At 46.2% G+C, this 16,412-nt stretch overlaps 1 pseudogene across 1 annotated transcript; it reads left to right on the top strand.

Moving 5' to 3' along the window:
- The first annotated feature begins 12,975 nt into the window (after nucleotides 1-12,975).
- LOC308417772 (elongation factor 1-gamma-like) lies at nucleotides 12,976-14,278 on the top strand (annotated as a pseudogene). Its single transcript has 2 exons — nucleotides 12,976-13,008; nucleotides 13,485-14,278. The product of its transcript is annotated as an elongation factor 1-gamma-like (transcript).
- The last annotated feature ends 2,134 nt before the right edge of the window (nucleotides 14,279-16,412 follow it).

Here is a 16,412-nt window from a genome sequence, read left to right as displayed (position 1 = left end):
TGTAAGATAGCAGGCTAAGCAGCACTCTTCATGACCTCTGCATCAACTCCTGCCTCTGGGTTCCTGCCTGGTTTGAGTCCCCGACTGAGCTTCCTCAACGGATTGTAATTCAGGGAATATAAGCCAAATAAATCCTTTCCTCTCAAAACCGCTTAATTTTTAATTTAATTTATTTATTTTATGAATGTGGGTAGACTGTAGCTGTCTTCAGACACACCAGAAGAGGGCATCAGATCCCACTACAGATGATTGTGAGCCACCATGTGGTTGCTGGGGATTGAACTCAGGACCTCTGGAAGAACAGTTAGTGCTCTGAACCACTGAGCCATCTCTCCAGCCCTCAAACCTGCCTTTGGTCATGGTGTTTCAGTACAGCCTGGTGAAACTTAGAAAGCAGCCACCATTAGAAACAGCTGCTTCCTGTGAGCTGTCCACTCAGTAGGATTTCAGTCTGAGGGGCCTGTTCACTGCTAGCCTAGAACAGTGTAGCTTGCTTTCTTGGGCACAAAGAGAAACAGAAAATTTTCTCTTCCACAAAGAAAAGAAGAGATCTGAGTATCACATGACCAGATGCCAGATCTGATCTTGTTTCCAGTCCTTCTCATCGGCTCCATTCCTTCCTGCCCTCAGTCTCCTCGGCTTTACAATCCATGTACTAGAATTCAGCAGTTCTCGGCCCAGAATGCACCACTCAAGTATATGCACATGGGCATATGACTGCCCAGGTGTTACCTCAGATGTACTGATGCCAAAGGCAGAGGTAAAGGATACCAAGATCTATGTGAGGTCCAGATTTAATGCTATAAGAATCTAGCACTGGATTGTAAGGGAGACTTAAAATGGACACATTCAATAGTCTCTTCTAGCTCTTGAATTCGGAAGACCGAATTCCCAATTTCCTCTCTCCTCTATGCTGTTGCCACGGTAATCTTTCTAACACAGTAATGGTGATGGGACAGGCGGGGGGGAGGGTGTGCACGGAAAACGGGGAGGCAGATCTGTGGAGAGTTATTCATGACTGAGAACAGGAAGGAGAAGAAGATGGCTCTGAAGTTTCATGCATAAACCAGAGACTATGACCACGGTTGAAAAGCCAGCAAAATAGAGCCACCAGGAGGGGGCACTGGTCTGAGAGGAGAGAAGCCTGGCAGACATTTTGTTCTATCTCATTTGCCACCATCCTCTAAACCTCTTTTCTGCCAAGAAACCCCTTGTTCTCTGTATGTCTGAGGAGAGGAGGGAAACTGACAAAGGGAAACATCTAAGTCCTCCCTGCCTGGAGAAGTCAGGACTGGTCAGAGGTCTTGGGCTCCACTCCCTTCCCACATCTCTCAGAACTCTGAATCTTCTGTGAGTGACAGGTTTAGAAACAGATTTAGAATTGTTCCTAGCAACAAAGACAGTGGGTATCCAACAGCAAGGGCTGTTGGGTGAGAACTGGGGGAGGGGTGGTGTCCTTTCCTTGGTAATTGCATCCACGCTGAACTGTTCCTGCGGCACCAGCTGCCTGGCCTCTTCGCCTCTTTAGTTGACTTAGTTTTTCCTTAAACCATTTTCATTTCCTGTTATGCTGCAATTCTTGTTGTTTTGAGGCATTGTCTAAGACAGGTTGTTAAGGATGCTTCACAGATTATGAAATGAGACAAGGTTAAGCCAATGGTCTAAGACAGAAAGAGCCCCAATAGTGTAAGAGAAGGAATGAAGATTCTCCAAAGAGACAGTTGTGCCCCTCCCTTTAGATACAGAACTCTCTGAATAATAGACCCCACGGGGCTGGAATTTCCCTGTAAATCTTATACTGGGAGAAGGAAAAGTCTAGAAATGGTGCTAGACAGAGGAGAAACTTGTCTCTCAGAAGGAGACTTCGTGCAATACCAACAGCTCTTCAAACCACCTTGAAGGAAATATAGCCCAGGCAATGAGGAAGGACAGGACCACGCTTAGACCAGGACTGCTTAGCTCTGCGTGCCTCTTGCACTGTATTTAAAGCTAAGTATCCTGTCAAGGTCCAGACGATGGATTTGGCCAGAGGAGGGGGATATAGTCCATCTGACCTGTGTTCTTCTCCACTGGGACCACATTGAGTAAATCTTTTTCTGCTCTTCACCCTTACTCTATGTCTTTCTTCGATCTGTAGGACGGAGGGGACAGTGGCTGAGCCTATGTTGCTGGGGTTCGGTGCAGGATCTAGGGCCAAGGCTTTGTGCCCAGAAGGATAGTGAGATAGAGCCCAGCTCTTTGCTCTCATCCTCCACCTGCCACACCGACTAACAGGAAAACTCGGACCCGTAGACTCACTTTAATGCAGGATGCTAACTAGAACAAGAATGAAGTCCCGGGCTCTGGTCCACCCATCATCCAGGCTGAGGACCGCACAGCTACCATAGTGCCTCAGCTGGAACAGCTCCAAACTGTCCTAAACTAATCCTAAAACTCTTCATCCACTCCAGAGCAAACCTCTCTCTGTTCTTCCTTCAGGCTGATGACTCCAGTTTTGCTCTGCTGTGGACTGTGAGGTAAGGAAGACCATTCAGCCTGAGTCTAGGTGGAAACAAGGCTGTGTGTCTCCTTGCAGAGCCAGGAGCTCCTTCACACCAGCCCACAAAAGACCTCACACATCTAGCACGAGAAAAAAAAAAATAACCCAACCCATAGACCTCCCTGTGCCTGTCCTGCTCTTCTCTTTGAGCAGTTCCTTTGTTTCCTCCCTTTGGATTCAGAAGTTCTCACTAAGCCAATCATTGTACCCATTACTTTGATGCCGTCACCCGTTTGACCACTCCAGACTCTGCATGAATCTCCGTAACACTTGGTGTTAGATGCTTCCCCTGTGTCAGGTTTACAATTTGATAGGCAAAACTATGTATGCATAATAATAACCAAAGAACTGTGGCAAAGCTAGAATCAGTATAATGAGCACACACACACACACACACACACACACACACACACATACACAGAGAGTCCTATGGAAGCAGAAAGAATGGGCAGAGTCCTAGGGAAGTGTGAGACCTCCCCCTTTTTAAAAAGAATTATTTATTTTTATTTTATATGAACACACTCACTGTAGCTGTCTTTGGACACATGAGAAAAAGACATCAGATCCCATTACAGATGGTTGTGAGCCACCATGTGGTTGCTGGGAACTGAACTCAGGACCTCTGGAAGAGCAGTCAGTGCTCTAACCACTGAGCCATCTCTCCAGCCCCTTGAAACCCCCTTTTGAATTCCACTCTGAAAGTGAGTTCACCCAGTAGACAGGAGGGAAGGAAAGAGCTGAGAATGAAGATGAAGGCAGCAAAGCTCCTCTCTCTCTCTCTCTCTCTCTCTCTCTCTCTCTCTCTCTGTGTGTGTGTGTGTGTGTGTGTGTGTGTTGGAGACGGGGGGTTTGGGGGGTGGTGTTCAGACTAAGCAATTCAATCTGGGAAGAAAGAACACAGGGCCAGAAATGAGCCTAGAAAATTGGGGGGAAATAAAGTAGGTCCAGCAAGCCTGAGGAACTGAGATCAACTCTCAAGCCCCAGGTGGTAAAAGAAAGACCTGACTCCACGTTGTCTGATCCTCACAGGTAAGCCTGGCATTCTCAAGGACTGCCCCTTCCCCCCTTGCTCCCTCTCTACCTCTTTCTACCCCCAAAATGTAAAACTAAGAGATTGTCTTAATGGAGCTGGAGAGATGGCTTAGTGGTTGTTTTTCCTGAAGACCTAAGTTCTATTCCCAGTACTGACATGAGCAGCTTCCAAAATGTCTGCAATTCCAGTTTCTGACAGCCATGCCCTCTCTGGCCTCTGAAAGCGCCAGGCACACTTATAATATACAGATAGCATGCAGACAAACACACACATAACCAAAAACATTTTAAAAATGAAAATCAAAAAGAAAAGGTGGTTTAAAAATAAAATTTCACCTTCATGGAAACAAGTGGAGGAGGAGGGGATTGGAGGAAATGTAAATACAGAGAATGTCCAATAAAAATAAAAAAACAAAACAAAACTAGAATTTACAGAGCATCCAGGCACATTCAGCAGTAAGGGGCTATCTCACTTCAGCCGGTCAGCCCTGCGCCGTGGGCATGTTTGTCTCTGTTTTACGGAGGAAAACACTCAAGATCTTTGGGCACAGTCAAAAGACTTAATATTTGAATTAAAGGAACGTTGCACACGAATTTTATAGGAATAATTCTCAGACCATAGTTATGGATAAGGGGTAAAAACAGTGTCTTCTCCCCACCCATATGGAGCCAATCGGTCACTCGAGAAAACCAGTGTCCAACACTGATACGCACTGAGAGTTCAGCTACAAGAACGAAGGCTGGGGATTGATGACATGGGGGCAGCTTCAGGTACAAGGTTTGACCCACCCTAGATGTTACAAAATCAACTTCATGGAATAACGTCCAACAGTTAATTTCATTACATTCAGTGAGTTTCAAAGTACAACACATAAGAAAAAAATGATCTATTAAGAGAAGTTATCTCTGGCCAGGCAGGGTGACATGACACACCTTTAGTCCCAGCACTAGGAAAGCAGAGGCAGTCGGATCTTTGGGTTTGAGGCCAGACTGATCTGCAGTTTGAGTTCTAGGACAGCCACAGCTGTTACACAGAGAAGTCCTGCCCCCTCCCCACAAAGTTCTCTCTGGATTTCCTACTTACATACTGTAAACCCACTGAATTATATATGCATCAGGGCCTACTTACTCTACCTCCTTAGCATTCCCCATCCCCGCAGGCTTCCTGCCTCTGAGTCTTTCCCGCTCTTCTGTCCCATAGACCCTGGCTAGAAATTCTGAGTAATCAATTTCACCCCCCCCCCCCATTTTTGAGATAAAGCCTCACAGTGTAGTCCAGACTGGCCTAGAACCTACACCAATCCTCCTCTCTCCAGCCTCAGAATGCTGGGACTACATTACCACACCAAGCTTGATTTATTACAGAATTTCTTTGATGAGTTTATATTACATATAGTTATTGCTTATAAGAGGGCAAAGGTGACTTTAAATCTACATCGTGTTTATGATAGAAAATATAAGAGAAAAATGAGCAAATAGCTCTACCCAACCCCATTTATAGGACTTGTCATATTATAGCTCGGATCTGCTTAATTCTCAATGAGCAACCTCAACCAAAAGACAAAAAAAAAAAAAAAAAAAATCTTACTAGCTTCACTTGCCTAGACTAAGTCACCGTTTGCCTCTGTCTCTAGAATGCTGAAGGCACATGCCATCACACCCAAGGATCTCATATACATACCTGCATGCATACATACATAGCAATATAGTAAATACATGATGCGGTGCTGGGAATAGAACCCAGGACCTTATGAAATGCTTCAAAGGCTAGTCCCTGTAGGTAGGGACAATAGGAATCACAAGTATATGTGTGTGAGGGGCGGTATGTGCTTGTGAGTGTGGGTGCCCAGAGAAGCAAAAGGTATTGGGCCCCCTGGAGTTGGAATTAAAAGGTTGTATGAACCACCTGATGTGGGTGCTGGGAATCAAATCTCAGTACTATCTTTTAGTAGAGCTGTGGGCTTAACTGCCCAGTTACATATCTCTCCAGCCCTTTGTTTTTGCTTTTGAGACAGGGTATCACTATATGGAGGCTTTGGCTGGAAAGAATTGTGGGTTACGATGAGAAATAAGGACTGTTAAACCCTTCAGCCTAATTCATGATTTGAAGGATCAAACAAAATGTGATTTAAAAACATCACATAATCATTCACCTTCAAAGAAGCAGTGGAGGCTAACTTGTAAGTACCTGTAAATAAATTGATTTGCTACATATAAACATCAGAGGCAGAAAACTGATGGAATTAAAATTAATAGAATTATGTGTTTTGAGGTATTTGATATTTTTTCCAAGACAGGGTCTCATGTAGTCCAGGCCAGCCTTAAACTCATGATCTCCTTCCCTCTGCCTTATAGACCCTGGGATTGCTGACATGAGTCACCATGTCCAGCTTCTCTGTAATTTGTTTGATGTTTCTGTTGTCCTTAGAGACTCATCTAAGGCATCACTGTTTCTAGGACGAGCGATTACATAAGTTGAACAAGGCCGTTTATTAAAACTTCTCAGGACAATGCAGTGGGTAAAGGTACTTTCATCCCGAGGAGCCACAGAATGGGATTTACTCCCTCCCACAAATTGTGCTGACACCCCTACACACACACACACACACACACACACACACACACACACACACAAATTAAAAATACTTTATCCCAGACGTTGTGTATCTTAAGAAAGATGTATCTGCAGATTATCACAAATGTTAGTCTTGATACAGTCAACATAGGCTTAGTAAATACTAGTGGGAAGCACAGTATTTACTAAGATTTAAGATCAGCTTGAAGCCCTCTTAAGGTGTACTAGTTAATTTCTCTCTTTACTTAAATAGCATCTTTATACTAAGACAGTTATTTTAATTAGCTTCTTCTTTCTCTCTAGGCTCCTCTCCTAGATTGATTCTGTCCCTCAACATGAACAAACTGAGGAAGAAATGAGCCAAGTAGCAAGTGATCCTTTTAGTTTAAAGACTTAGATTCCCTTCATGTGTTCTTTATAGAAAACCAACTAAGCTAAAGGTGTTTGGAAGATGTAATGTTACCTTTTTTGGTGTTAATTTTTAATCCTTTGTGAGTGTTTCTTAAATAGTGACTTATATTAGCTACTGGGATTGTAATGCTAAGCTTTAGATGTTCTATTTGGAATAAAATGTTATATGGATGCTTTTGTCATACATGTGACTTTTCTGCTCATGTTGCAATATAGTTAAGTATTTTGGAATTTTAAAAAAAAAAAGTGGCCATGGTTCGAGGACAAGTGTAAGACAAAGTGAAGCCATATATTGTCGTAAATGAATGGGTAAGAGTCATGCTAAGCAGAATGAAGAGCTTGCCTCTGAAGAAAATGACTCTAGTTTGGGAAGAAACTGACGCTTGGCGGATGCAGATAAAGGCCTAGAGCAGAGAGCAGAGTGACCAGTGATAAAATTACTTTATCTATTCTAGACTGGTTAGTGGACTGTGGTTCTTGGTTCACTATTTGGTTGCTAGTCTCAGCTGGTTTCCCGGGCTCCCAGGACTGTGATGTCACCAAGTGACCACCAGGGGGCAAACAGAGCCTGCACTTCCAAACAGTTTTTCGGGAGCCAGTCACTCAGAACCCTGCTGGCCTTTGAAATCATCAGAGGTTTCTAACCAAACCCCTTTGTTAATAAAGAAAAAAAAAAAAAACCTAAGGTTTAGAGAGGGGAACAGCTTGGTCAAAGCTCTTTAATGAATCCTTTGAACTAGAAACCAATGCTTCTGACAAGACCAGTTCTCCCCACATTCTCTCTGTCTGACTACACAGCCCTTGCCTGCCTGGAACTCACTGTGTTTTGACCAACAGTGAGTATCTCCAGCACCTACATTGCTATCTTGCAGACTGCCTGTGCTGTGTGCAATTTGGAGGATTTCACCAAGCATGAAACTGCGGTGTGTCAAGTCCAGCCACCTACATCAGGCAGGCTGCCGCCACCTTAAGTCTGGCTTCAGGGATCTAATTCCCTCTTCTGGTCCCCGAGTCCACTGCACCCACAAACAGGACACACGTATGTTGGCACACACACATACACACATTCAGGAGGCTGAGGCAGGTAGCTCCCTGTGAGTCAGAGGCAAGCCCAGTCCACCTAGCCAGCCCTAGGACAACCAAGGCTGCACAGAGACCCTGTTTCAAATAAAACAAGCAGCAGCAGAAGTACTCTCGAAAGGATTACACAATGAAATGTTGAGGATTTGGAGCCTTGAATCTGAGCTTTGGCGTCCGTGTGAATCAGATACTGCTGATGAGTCGTCGTATCCTGGCCTCCACTTTTCTGGACTCACTTTTCTCGTCCCAGCGCCTCCTCAAACGTGAGGAATATTTGGAGATTCCTGAACTCACTGGGCTGTTCTCTAAGCACGGACTGAAGTAGCAACCCCGCCGAGAGTAAGCGACACGGTTGGAGGAGGGCCTGGACCGCACGCAGGCAGGAAGACGTGGGTTTATAACTGGAAGCAGAGATGTGCGGTGGGCAGACCAAGCCAACTGTCTACACTAAAACTACATAAAAGATTGTCCTGGGATGAGGTGAGTGATCCCACCTACCGACCAAAGGAAGCCTGGCTACCATGAAGCGTGGGAGAAGATTTGAGAGAGGCAGCTGGATGGCCAGGCGGATGCTTTATCTTTTAAAAATTCCGTTCTTTGGGAATTTCATACATATATACAATGCATATGGGTCCTATCAACCCCCCACTCTCCCTCCAACTCTGCCCAGACTCCCTTGGCCCCAACCCCATACCAACTTCATATCTTCCTTCATTAGCCTAATACAGTGGTTCTTATCGGATATCCTCCATCCCAGATATTTACATCATGATTCAAAACAGTAACAAAATTACAGTTATGACACAGCAACAAAAAATAATTTATAGTTGAGGGTCACGACAGCATGAAGACCTGGGTAAAGCTTGCAGTACCAGGAAGGCTGGGAACTACTGAGTTACCAAGTCTTGTCAGTGCTGTCTACATGCACATAGAATAACACAAAAGAACATGGAAGAACATGGAAGAATGTGAGGCCATGGATCAGAGCATGGGCAACCGGAAAGGGGCCTAGGATTCATCCTTTGTTTTGTTATGAAAACAGTAAAACCCCAAAGTTATGCTATCTTCACCCTCTCATCCAACACCCCCCCCCCAAACACACACCCCTAAGGTCCAGCTCATCTTGGAGTGTTCAAGATCATGGGAGTATTGGTGTGTTTGTTTTATTACTTTATTCCGTTCTGATATCTCTACTTCCCTTCTAACCCTTATTCCACCCCATCCCTTCCAACCCCCCAACACTAGATAGGAGAGAAAGAAGGCTAGAGGGGAAAGCGGATGTAGACTTCTATAGGCTACTTCCTGCTGATTAGAGTCGAGGGATTCCTTGGGGCAAGTCTAATGTCATTACCAGGATGTCAGCATCCTGCAACAGCAAACACTCATACTGCCGTGGGAGCGGCGGCAGGGAGGAGCAGCCGCTGCCACAAACCCTCTCGGGGCTTAGCTGCTTACCCTCTGGGGCTTAACCCCCCCACCCCCATCCCAGAGCATGTGACAATCTAAGTTAATGGCTGTGAACTGAAGCAGCCCATATCCCACACCTGGGATTAAAACAAAGATATTCACGCAACATAACTTTTTTTTTTTTTTAAAGAAACCACAATTCTCACTACATGAAAGAGACAGATTATGTATAAGACTTAGGTCAGCTACTATTATTTTGTTAAATGGACTTAGCCTCAAACTACCCTTTAAAATCCTAGCTCTCTATACATAGACTCCCAAGACTCTCAGACTTCATTGGAGAAGTTTCTTTTGTGTGGTGGATGGTATTGAACACAGAACCTCACAACTGGGTGCAATGCAGATAAAAGAACTGTGGGGTGTTCAGCTTTGTGCCCAGGGACCATCACAGAATGGGGGTGGGGCAGAAAGATTGCAGCAGCCAGAGATCAGGAAGGACCAAAGCAAAATGGTGTCTTCTGAACACAAGACCCGGGCACCATGTCTGCACAGTTAACGGTCTATCCCGGAGTGAGAAAGGGCTCATGAGCCCAACTGAGGAGCTAAAAACATTTGATGGTATCCACTGGGGGTGGGGGTAAGTCAGTTTTTAAAGGGTATAGCTTCCAGTAGGGGGACCAGATTGCAGTGAATGGTCCCATACTCAAACGGTGGCCATCACAAGTTGGAGATTGTGAATTATTAAATTAAAGAGAGAACATAAAGTTGGGAGAGGATGGGAGATGATGGTGGATCTGGGAGGAGTTAGGAGTTGGGGTGAATATGATTAAAATACATTGTATAAATTTATTAAAAACCAAAATATTTCCTCAAAAAGAATTACAGTGAGTACAAGGTGCCGGGCGGGGACGGTGGCCGCATGGGGAAAGTGTTTGCAGTCCAAGCACGAGGGCTGTAGCTCAGAGTCATGTAAAAGCTTGTGAGTGTGACAGCTCCCTTGTAACACCCACCATCACACAAAGACGGGACTCCCAGAGCAAGCTGACTGGCCAGGTTACACCAAATAGTGAGTTCTAGGTTCAGTGAGAAACTCTGTCTCAATACACATGGTGGGAAATGATGACGCAAGACACAAACATCCACCTTCCATATTCACACACACTCACTCATGTGCACACACAAGCATACACACTCACTCATACACACTCATGCTATTGCATACACACACATACACATACACACACACTCATGTACACATAGGCACACACATTCATGTGCACAAGGGCACACACACACATACATGCCCACACAGGTTAACACACACACATTCACACACAGAGGCACACACACTCTCACACACACATATACACTCATATGCCCACACAGGTACATACATGCACACACACATAACACACTCAGGTACACATACATATTCATGCACACACACACACATTCACACACAGAGGCACACACACACATATACACTCATACGCCCACACAGGTACATACATGCACACACACATACACACACTCAGGTACACATACATATTCATGCACACACACACACACATTCACACACAGAGGCACACACACACATATACACTCATATGCCCACACAGGTACATACATGCACACACACATACACACACTCAGGTACACATACATATTCATGCACACACACACACACACACACAGAGAAAGAGAGAGAGAGAGAAGTGACTCAGAGGGCGAAGAATGTAGCTTAGGCGATAGTCTTTTTCCAGCCTGCCTGAAGTGAAGCTGGGGGTTCAATGCCCAGTACTGTATTTCAGATTGGTGGCCTGTAATCCCAGCATTCTGGGAGTGGAAAGGGGGGAGCAGAAGCTCAACACCATCCTCTACCACCCAGCAAGTTTGGGGACAGCTAAAGCATGTAAGCACCTGCCTCAAAAAAAAGGTAAGCAGAAAATCAAAGAAGGCAGTCTGGAAGCAGACTCTGGTGGGTCGGGTAGACCTGGAAGACCATTGAAGACGTAGCACTTGACACACGTAAAGTCTGCTCTGGAGAAAGAAAGCCTGAAAGGAATCTTCCAAGCAGGAAATCACAAGGCAAAGGCCTTGATGGAGGCTGAGAACATGAAGTGTCCCAGGGACAGAGAAAGGCCGGGTGCCTGAGCACAAAGTTTTGAGAAAGGAAGTTTAAGAATAGGCAGGGGTCGCTCAGAGAGGGCTTTCGAAGAGCCACCAAGAGGCTGGATTCTAAATGCAGAACCCCTAATCCAGGAGAACATTAAGACCTTTTGAATTAACCCTCTAGACGCTAACTCTAAGGACTCCCACATTCAGATGGATACAGCACAGGCTCAAGTGACAGGGCAGCATCCTCCTTCTGATCCCCTGCCAACTTCAGGTAACCACCACCAGGAGCCTGTGAACATCCTGCTTTCCTGACATCCCTGAGTGTAGAGGAGGCCAGAACCACGGGTCCATCCCCTATGCTGCTTCCTTAATAAGGACCGCAAGATTAGCATAACTGCCAATAGCACCAGAGGCCTCTGGGGTGGCAGAGCGTAGGACCCAGATGAAGGGTGATTTCATCCCAGAAAATCCACTGTAAATATTGTCCCTATTCAGCTTCCCTCATGAGGTCTCTTTTTTGTTGTGTTTTATGGTTAATTTAGCCCAGGTTGGCTTTGAGCTCTCAATGTAGCCAGAGATAACCCTGAAAGTCTGATCCTTCTGCTTCTCTCAATGACAGCGTTTCATACATGTGTCACAACACATGATTTATGCTCCACTGGGGACCAGACCCAGGGCTTTGTACATACTAGGCAAGCACTCCACATCTCCAGTTCATCCTGTGTATGTGTGTGTGTGTGTGTTGTGTATCCATGTGCCTGTGTATGTGTGTGTTATCTAGTCATTTGGAACCGGAGTTACAGGCAAGTGTAAACCACCTAATTTGGATGCTGACAACTGAGGCCAGGTCCTCTTCAGGAGCCATATGCAGTGTGTGCAGCTTGGCCACGTTTTCGGTCCAGCATCTCACTGTGTACAAACTGCCCCGATAAGAGAAGGCTCATAATGGGGCATGAGAGGCTGAGTGAGATTTACATGGCCACATAAAATATAGTGTATTTCACTTTAAGAAAATCAGTGTAATAGCTAGGTTTGGTGGCGCCCATCTTTAATCCCAGCACTTGTCATTAAAGAGGCAGGCAGATCTCTGTGAGTTTAATTAAGGTCGGCCTGGTCTATGGAGTGAGTTCCAGGACAGCCAGGGCTCTGTTGCACACAGAAATTCTGTCTTAAATAAATAAACAAGATATTGAGTGTTCACAACGCATAAGTAGCAACTCGATGTGTTAAGGGTTCATTCATTCATTCTGCAAATGTCCATCTGGAGATCCAGATGAACACATCCTAAAATACCGGTGGCGTGATCTCACTGTGTAACCAAGCTAGTCTCAAACTTATGATCCACCTGCCTCAACTTCCCCAGTCACTGGGACTACTAGCGCGTGCCACCATGCCTGTCTTACTGGTTTTAAAATAAGCATTTGTTATATACACAAGTGACTGCGCCCAGGAGTAGGTGGGCAATACTCTCTTCACACGCTAACTCTGAGCCCCCTAAAGTAAGATTTTCCTCCCTCTGTTCTTAATTGGTTCTGACTTCAGAGTCAAAGTGAGGAGCTCACCCTTCTTAAGGAGACAATCAACTCTAGCAGTGAGCGGGTATCTCCCACTATGTATGAAAGATTAGGTCCAGGACCCTGGTGGATACCAAAAACTGTAAACACACCAGCCCCTTGAATAAAATGTATCAGCACAGAGCCCACACGCATGCTTTCTGCACATGTGGTCTACTCACGTCTAGTCTACTTTGTGCGTTAGTGTTCAGGGATGACGATAAGACAGCAGGAAGCCTGCACACACTATGACACACGCTATGACGCTCTTCCTGAACATCTCACCTGAATCGGTTCGAGCGGCAGATGCCGAGCCCGGAGACATGAAGAACTGACTGTACTGGGGCACGAGTTATACTTCTCCATACTTTGCAACTGGCTGTTAAGTAGTTATTACCAAAATAAAATATGAGATCAACTGTCTTTAAAATAGAGATTGTAGGGTCAGGGATTCGGCGTGGTTAGTGGAATGCTTGCTTAGGACGCATGAAGCCTTGGGCTTTGTCACCAGCATTCCATGACTACCAAGCCTTGGTGGTACCCTGCCATCTCAGCACTCAGGGTGTAGACTCGGGAAGATTAGGAATTGAAGACCATCCTCAGCTTCACGGGAGTCCAAAGCCAGCCTGAGCTATAAGGGACTGTGTTTAAGATCATAACGAACTGGAGAGATGGGTTTGTGAGTGAGAGCCCTTGCTGTGCAAGCATGAAGACACGAGTTCAAATCTCCAGCCACCTACATTAAAGCTGGGGTCTGACTCACTCGAAGACAAGGACTTTTCCGGTGGGTGAGCAAGTGACATTGGCTGACATCACAGTTGTCTGCACCCTGTTGTGGCTCTATAAACAGGTCTTAGAGCCTTCTTTTCGCCAGGCCTTTCTCAATACCAACCGATGGCTCCTTACCTGCATTAACCAGCCCCAGTTCACCGCCATCTTGGGGGAGGTGAAGCCATGTGAGAAGATGGCACAGCTCGATGCTAAGATACCCCAAGGAAAGAAAGGGGTTCACGAGAAGAGAAACAGAAACCCCAGGCTGAGCAGAAAGAAGGAAAAGAGTCAGCTGCCCCAGCTCCTGAGGAAGAGATGGATTAATGTGAGCAGGCATTGTCTGCTGAGCCCAAGGCTAAGGACCCTTCCGCTCACCTGCCCAAGAGCACTGTTGTGTTGGGTGAGTTGGCGCTGCCATCTTTGTGGGAACACTTTGGTAAAGTTGGCTGGTCCCTGTGGCATGCTTGAGTACCACTTCCCTGAAGAGCTCACCCAGGCCTCATCACTGGAATGTTCCAGCGATTGGACAGACTGAGGAAGAATGCCTTTGCTAGTGTTATCCTCTTTGGAACCACCAACAGCAGCTCCATTTCTGGCGTTTGGGTCTTCCGGGACCAAGAGCTCGCCTTTCTGCTGAGTCCAGATTGGCAGGTGGACTATGAGTCGTATACATGGCAGAAACTGGATCCCGGTAGCGAAGAGGCCCAGACCCGGGTTCGAGAGTACTTTTCCTGGGAAGGGGCCTTCCAGCCCGTGGGCAAAGCCGTCAATCAAGGCAAGATCTTCAAGTGAACACGTCCTACCAGTCGCCTAGCTGCCTCCACCTACCCTTCAAGGGAGATGAGAGTCATTAAAAGAAACTGAACATTGAAAAAAACAAAACAAAAGCTGGGGTCCAGAGACATGGCTCAGTGGTTAAGAGCATCTGAAGTTCTTGCAGAGGACGAACACGGGGTTTGGTTCCCAGCACCCACCTGGTTAATCAGGGCGGTCTCCGACTCCAGCTCCAGGGGAGTCAGTGCCCTGTTCCGACTCTGAGAACGCTGCGTGTACAGCGATACATGCAGTCAAAATACCCATACATATAAAATAAAGTTTTCCTTTGTGTTTTAAAAAGCTGGGTGTGGTGTCACACATGCACAACCACTGGTAACGTGGCAGGCAAGAGAAGAGCATTGCCTGTGCTCGCTAGCTTCGAGCCTGGCTTCCAGGTTTAATAATAATAATAATAATAATAACAACAACAACAATAATAATGAATAGTGAAGAATGATAAAACAGTATACCTGTGACCACCTCTGACCTGACAACCATGTCTGGGGCTGTGTGCACCAGCATAAAAGTTATAGACAATACTCACACATGCACACACACCCTCCCCATGAACACAGTCCCCTAAAAAGAAGACAGAAGCTTAGGCCATAGCAAATTTCAGCATGGAGGTGCACACCTATAATCCTAGGTATTTGAGGCAGGAGGCTCACTGAGCCCATCTAGGACAATTTGGCAAAACCAGAGTGGGTCTGAATCTCAGACAGAAAGTGCTGGCCTACTATGTTCAAGGGCATTTATAAGCAGATGAAAAACGTGTATACACCGACACAGAGTTCTGAAAACACACGGCCGCCTCGTGGGGACGCACACTTGGTGGTGGCAGAGAAAGGAGTTAAAGTGTGTGCTCTCACATCCAGTGCTGTAAGATTTACATGTGAGTTACATCCCAGGGATGACAGGGTAGACATGACAGGTTCGAGGAGGGAGGTGTTGGCATCTGGTTTGTCGGCGACATGATCACAGCCCTTTGGAAAAATGTGAGGAAAATACATCTGAGAGACCCAGACTGGGACCAGGAGACCAGAGGACAGGCTGTGAGAGAGCCTGCCTAGGGACTGAAGATGCCTGAGCTCTGGAGATAAGGATGGGGAGGAAAGCCAAGATGGCAGAGACCCTCCTCGGAAGCAGAATGAGCCATTAACAGGCATATAGTCTTTCCCGAAAATGTGATGGAAGGAAAAAAATATTTCCTGTTTCTAAGATATTGTGCACTTGAGGCAAAGGAGCAATGTCTTAGAACTGGAGGGAAGATGTAAAACCTGAAGGACAGGCAGACTGTGGCTGTCCTGTTCCTGAGAGCCCCAGGGAAGTTCTGCTTCCTGGTCACTGGAGCAGAGATGACAGCAGATGGGAACCGTGAGTTCAGCCTTAACCTTGCGGGTCACTATCTGAACCTGGAGATCAGACCCTCTACCAGAGTCAGTGTGGCCCGCCATCTCTTCTTTCTTACCCCTGTTCTGGTCTGAGACTCTGGTAGATGTGCAAGAGAGGCTCAGGGATCACGGTCCAAAGCCAGGACGACTGTTTTTACCCTCAGTGGCTCTGCAAGCTATGATGGAGCCAGGATCTTGAGTCTGCCCTTTCATTGCAGAGCCTGGTGCTCTGGGGTGGACTGAGCTGGCTCTTTTCTGAGGGTCCTATTAGTTCAGGAGCTTATTTAACAAGCCTGCCCAGGCTGCTGGGGTTCTGGGTCAGTGTGCTCACCTCCTGGTGAGAAGACAAGGCCCTGACACTGGCTGTCACTGGCACGTGCTGAGTGGTGGACCTCACCTGTACAGACTTCATCCTGGGTGCTTGGTTAGTGGGAGAGTCTCTCTGGGAAAGCTGTCAGTCAGTGAGAGGCGCCAGGAAACATTAGAAACACTGACTGAGGGTGAGGCAAGAAGAGCAACTGGCATGTAGGTGACATGTCTCTGACATGTAGGTGACATGTCTCTGACATGTAGGTGACATGTCTCTGACATGTAGGTGACATGTCTCTGGCATGTAGGTGACATATCTCTGGCATGTAGGTGACATGTCTCTGACATGTAGGTGACATATCTCTGACATGTACTTTGACCATTGTGACCTCCTTTGATCCTTGCGACAG

The sequence above is a fragment of the Micromys minutus genome (assembly GCF_963924665.1).
Source record: "Micromys minutus genome assembly, chromosome: 2".
In the NCBI taxonomy this organism is placed as follows: domain Eukaryota; kingdom Metazoa; phylum Chordata; class Mammalia; order Rodentia; family Muridae; genus Micromys; species Micromys minutus.
This window is presented reverse-complemented; position numbering and strand designations above follow the sequence as displayed.